Here is a 6,000-nt window from a genome sequence, read left to right as displayed (position 1 = left end):
ACTAGTGAGGAAATAAGACCATCATATTAGAACAATCATAAAACTTTATTCAAGAGCAACCCCCCATAGTTGGAACTTGAAGTATTTCTATGTGCCACCATATTTGCAGAATTTTGAGCCTATACTCCTACCTAGAGGAAGGATAGTCTCTAACACAGTACCTACTAGGCCTACCTAGTAACCTAACACTGTGGGTGTGATGTGAGGTCCCCTAACCGTCTAACGCATTAATTTTTGTGCTTTTGAAGAAATTGAATTTTAGCATACAACTAATTATTTACGAGGATGGAAGAGGAGAGCGTTAATAAGGACTACCTCTTCTCACCACAACCACCTAACCGATTACTTCACATTTCACAATAAAATAGCTGTATATTTTGCGCTTAACTTGAGCCTTTTGCTACGTTGCAGTCATCTTTTCTTTAATTGGAATTTATGGGAGCCTCTGAAGACTGGTTCAATGCGGCCCCATGTCAGAACAATTCAAGAAATTTGACAGAATTTTGTTTTCATGTACAAAATTGGGTGTCTTGAAAAAAAAACTCAAGATTTCTCAATGACTGAAAGGCTACAGAACGGGGTCACCAAAGAGGAGACCACACAGGGGCAGAGAGCACCACTGCACCACTCCAGGGCAGAAAGCCCCACTCCAGGGCAGATAGTCCCACTCCAGGGCAGAAAGCCTCTCTCCAGGGCAGAAAGCCTCTCTCCAGGGCAGATAGCCCCACTCCAGGCCCAGGGCAGATAGCCCCACTCCAGAGCACGGGCAGATAGCCCCACTAGAGGGCAGATAGCCCCACTCCAGGGCAGATAGCCCCACTCCAGGGTAGATAGTCCCACTCCACTGACTCCAGGGTAGATAGTCCCACTCCAGAGCAGATAGTCTCATAGTCCCACTCCAGGGCAGAAAGCCCCACTCCAGATAGCCCCACACCAGGCCCTGGAAGGCTGGAACCTGGGGACACTAACCACTCACCTGGGGTCCGGGGACACTAACCACTACCTGGGGACACTAACCACTCACCTAGGGACACTAACCATTCACCTGGGGGACACTAACCACTACCTGGGCCCTGGGGACACTAACCACTAGTGATTCCACTACCTGGGGCTGGGGCTGGGAGGGTGGGGACACTAACCACTCACCTGGCCACCTGGGGGCACTAACCACAAACCTGGGGGCACTAACGGGAACGCAGCCGTGCACCACAAATTTTGTACACCAATAAGCCCTGAATCGAACGCCTTGGATCTTTCCGGACATCCACCAATCAGCCGTGAATGGAATCTGCTATCTGTAACCGATCATTGACATCCTTCTGCTTTGAATATTTTGAGCTCCACACCCCCCAGACACGAGGTCGAATAGCCTAGGGTCAAATGGCCATCCACCACTGAACGTTGCGTCAAAGGCTCAAAGCATCACTTAAGTTAATACCCTGGCCACCGCTTGAATTGCAACTTGCGCGCAACAGCCTGCGACCACTTGGATTTGCCCACCTCCGGCCCCGCATAAAACCTGCCGTGCACCACCAGGCCATCGGTCGAAAGAGCCGTGCGACTGGCTGAGTCAGGTTAGGTTAGGTTAGGTTAGGTTGGGTTAGCACTCGCCTGGAGGGGCTGGTCCGGCTGGAGCGTTCGACCCGCGGGCGTTCGACCGAGGGCTGGTTCGACGCACTGCCTAGATACGGACGGCTTGGTGGCGGATATCGCATTCGCTGCAAGGCTCCGGCGCGCTACGTCCGAGTGGTGTACAATTTTTTCGCGGTACGGCGGATGACGCTAGGCCATTCGATCGCCGGCTGTTTCTCCTGAGGGCTGATTGGTCTAATCATAGTGACAAACCAGAGATTTTTTAGAATCAGTTCATTTTTAATTTCCTCATTACCCAAGATTTGAACCAATTTCTTATATATGATGATGCTGGTATCCAGGATACTTTACTGGTCTACTTATAGGACTCAAAAATGAACTTGAGGGAGTGTCTAAAAAACTCTCTGCTTTGCCACTATGGGTCTAATTCAATTGATTCGTTCTGTCTGGTGGCTTTCGGCTGCCTATATGATTTTTCAGAAGTGTTGAACTTTGAAGGCTACGTTCCGGATGGCAGGAGTCATGATAGTCCATTACATCCAGGGCAGTGGTGGTCTTCGGCAGGCTTCCCGGCACTAACCACACTTGGAGGCATCTTAAAATCTTTGTAACGAATTTTGCAGTTAGATGCCAGGAGCATTTATAGGTGTTCACCGTGTTCAGGAGTTAAACTTCACTTTAGCTGGAGCTGGTCGTACCATTCGCCGGCTCAACGCCTCGGAGCGGGACTGGCCGGGACAGCACGGCATTTTCAAAGTTCGAGAAAGATACATAGTTCCAGAAAGATGACGTAGCAGCCGGCCGAAGCGGGCTACTGTCACGGGATCTCAGCACAAAGTACCTCTTGCCTCAACGGTTAGAACAGGTTAGGTACGTCGCGGTCGAGCACCAGGAGAACTTCTCTGGTGGCGAAAAACTAATCTGTGAACTACCGCGGTAAGACGAATTCCGCTAATTTTAAATATAGTATAGTATAGTAGTATAGTAAAGTATCTTCGGCATTAAATAAATAGGCCTGGATAGGCCTGTCGCCGATTCTTGTACTTTTCTTGACTAGACTGGCCTTACGGACGGTAGATTTAAAATCGCTTCTAGATATCAGTTGTTCCGTAGGGTACGAGGCATTTTAAGACTGAACATATGCTCATGCATGGCCTTGTCTAGTCTGTTCTTACGTCTCGTCTCTTCTTGAACGCGTTCATACTCGGAGCGTCAACAATATCTTCAGGGAGGCTGTTCCACATGTCAGTGACTCGAAGCGAGTAGAAGATATCTTCCGTTGATTTACATTCAAATCAGCAATACCGTCCCTTGTCTTACACTTCGAACTAGCATACAAGAAGAAGGCTTTCGGGTTCTTTTTCGAGTTTTTGGCAACGTCTTTTTCAAAATTTTTGACTGCGGTGCGACAAGCCTTTTTAGCTTGATTTCGAGCTCTAGCATACAGGTTATACTCAACATCGCTACGAGTTCGTAAATAACGCTTGTAGGCTTCCTTCTTTGCTTTTAGCTTTGCTTTAACCGTATTGTTCATCCACTGTGTTTTTCTGACTCCGCCGAGCTTTATCTTAGGTATATGGTTAATCTCTATTGGGTTTGCCAAAACATGTTTTCATTTACCTAATTTTATTATATAGATAACATCATGTTGTGCATAATTGTTTAATAAAGGGCTATTCAAGGTTGAGCACTTTTAGCACTGCGCCGTATGGGGCATTGACATGCCAACTACAATCTGGAGGGCCTAAGAACCACATGCGGGAGACTCTTAATGAGACCATTACCCGAGTGAAATTGGACGCCTGCACAAGCATAGTTATGTGGTACCCTGATGCTTCGTGACTGGCGATAGCTGAGACCCTCATTATCATGAGCGAATTTCCAGTTATCTACATCCAAACTACAGGATTCGTTTGAACGCTGATATTATTTTCAGAGTATTTTTATAATAATAATAATAATAACAGAGGTTTCTGCGTTCATTAGGCCGTTGGCCTGTCGCCGATTCTTAACATCGTTGAATATTCACAGCTTGTTATGGTCTCGAACACGCAACTCACTGCTTCAATTCTGCTTTGCTTAACCGCCCGGCCTCCTTGCCGATTCTGACCAGAAACTGGCGCACAGAGGGTCAGATAAGATTTGCAAATTGTAATAGGAGACGTCCTTGATGATGAGAGCCTCCGCTATCGACAGTCTCGAAGCGTCGGGGCACCACATGACGATGCTGGTGCAGGCCTCCAACGTAGCACGGGTGATGGTCTTGTTGTGGGCCTCCCGCATATGATTCTTTTGTCCTCTAGCTTGCAGATGGCATTTGAGTCTGCTGCTCAATGTCGTGCTGGTCAAACAGATGTAATTTACATTTTGGAGAAGTCTACAACGTTCTTTCAATCAAGAGAATTTGTAAATAACATTGGTCTCTTGCAGCGGTCCGGACTTTTTACATGGATTATTTTTCGTGATTAAGTTCTTTATCTTTTTGTTTTTGTAGTAAATCGAAAGTTTTATTTGGTTATTTACTGTTGCGCAGCTGATGTTATTTTTCAGAATTGAATCGAGGACTCGTTCGTCTATCACTCTATCCTATGACCGCTGTTCATTTGGTTTCGATATTAAATTCTGTTGAATCAACCTCGTGATGTGGATTCAACTGTTCGGTTTTGACGTGCGCGAAAATTTGAAATTTCTATAATAATATAATAATAATAATAATAGCGGTTTCAGCGTTTATTAGGCCATAGGCCTGTCGCCGATTCTTAACATCGCAGAACATCCACAGCTTGTTGCGGTCTCGAACTCACAACTCACCGATTCAAACTCTGCTGTGCTTAACCGCCCGGCCTCCTTGCCGATTCTGACCAGAAACTGGCGCACAGAGCTGGGATCGAACCCGCGCCTCTCTGCGCCAATCTTGGTAATCTGAACTTTAACCACTAGGCCACCCTATGTCAATAGTTTAGTTCGCATAACCGTAGTTAACAGGAATCTGCTTGCAGGTCCGGAATTCAGTTTCAAGTCACGAGCAGATGTACAGGTCTTGAACGCTCTATGTATAAGGACGCGTGTGGTGCTGATTTTGTAGCGCTGGGGACATTCGCTTTCATCGTCCAGGATCTTTCCGACGTCTGTAGGTTTCCGATAAACTTTAGTGACCAACGAACTAGTATCGTCTTGCACAAGTATGTCCTGTAAATGAAACGTGTGATTTTGCCCGCATTCATAAGTGAACGGCAAAACGGAATTGCGTTCTAAAGCCGCGTGCAGTTCAATCATGTGATCTTCGTCTCGACTCGATGACAAAGATGTCGTCAAAATATCGACAGTAAGGGTTGGGTTTAATCTGTGAATCCAATAACACACGGTTTTCGAGTTAGCACATGTAGAATTAGGCGAATGTTGGACCAAAGGGACTACCAATTGCTACACCGTTATTTGGTGATATATTTTGTTATCTAGGGTCCGGAAAGGCGATTCTGAAGTACTAAGGCGGAGGAGATCTTCAGAATCGCCTTCCAGAACCTAGCCAGCGTTAACACCAGCCACCTCCTCACCGTCCGCTGCTCCATTCCGAATATAAGGAAGTCACAACCTCAACAATATGTCGTCCCTTTCAGCCAGCAGAACTCAATATTGCCAGATGACATTTTCCCCCAGAACCATATTCAAATAGAATAGAATAGAAGTGTCGGCGTTGAAGATATAGGCCCATGGCCTGTTGCCGATTCTTGAACTTTTCGTGACTTGATTCACAAGGGATCCGGCCTTTGGAACCCGATTTTTCCATAGCTGACGATTGATTGAGACAGCTGCTGAACTTATTGCCGCTGGTCCGTAATTTGGTAGGCATTTTAAGACTGAACATATGCTCCTGCATAGCTTCGTCTACTCTGTTCTTAAAGGCGTTTTTGCAGACGCAGCATCATTACAACACTTCTCTTTAACTTCACTCCTTGTTGTTTAATTGTTTGTTTGTCTGTTATAAATCTTAAAATCGATTTAACACACATCAATCAATCCAATCGATCTGAAATTTGGCACACTTATTCAAAGTCGGAGATAATGCACGAATCAATAAACAGAATAAATAATTTTGAAAATTTAGAATTTTTTATTAAAAAATTATAAATATATTTATTTACTATTTCAAAATGAAGTGAGATCTTCATTGAACATGTGTAACATAGGATACACTGGCCTCCTAAGAAGAGTTGTCTTTAAAAAGTAATTTTTGAACGCAAATTATTTTAATTACTGTTCTTTCTCCTCAAATTTCGGAAACGTCTGATTCTCCGCGACATTCCCTGGATGTATTGTTAGCCATATTGTGACCATTTCAGCGTCTGCTAGGAGCGCTTGTAACGTTCATCGAGTCAACATCATCATGAATTTAAGAAGTCTTTTTTC

This window comes from Hyalella azteca, unplaced genomic scaffold (genome assembly GCF_000764305.2).
Source record: "Hyalella azteca isolate HAZT.00-mixed unplaced genomic scaffold, Hazt_2.0.2 contig8570, whole genome shotgun sequence".
Lineage (NCBI taxonomy): Eukaryota > Metazoa > Arthropoda > Malacostraca > Amphipoda > Hyalellidae > Hyalella > Hyalella azteca.
Note: the sequence above shows the minus strand (reverse complement) of the source record.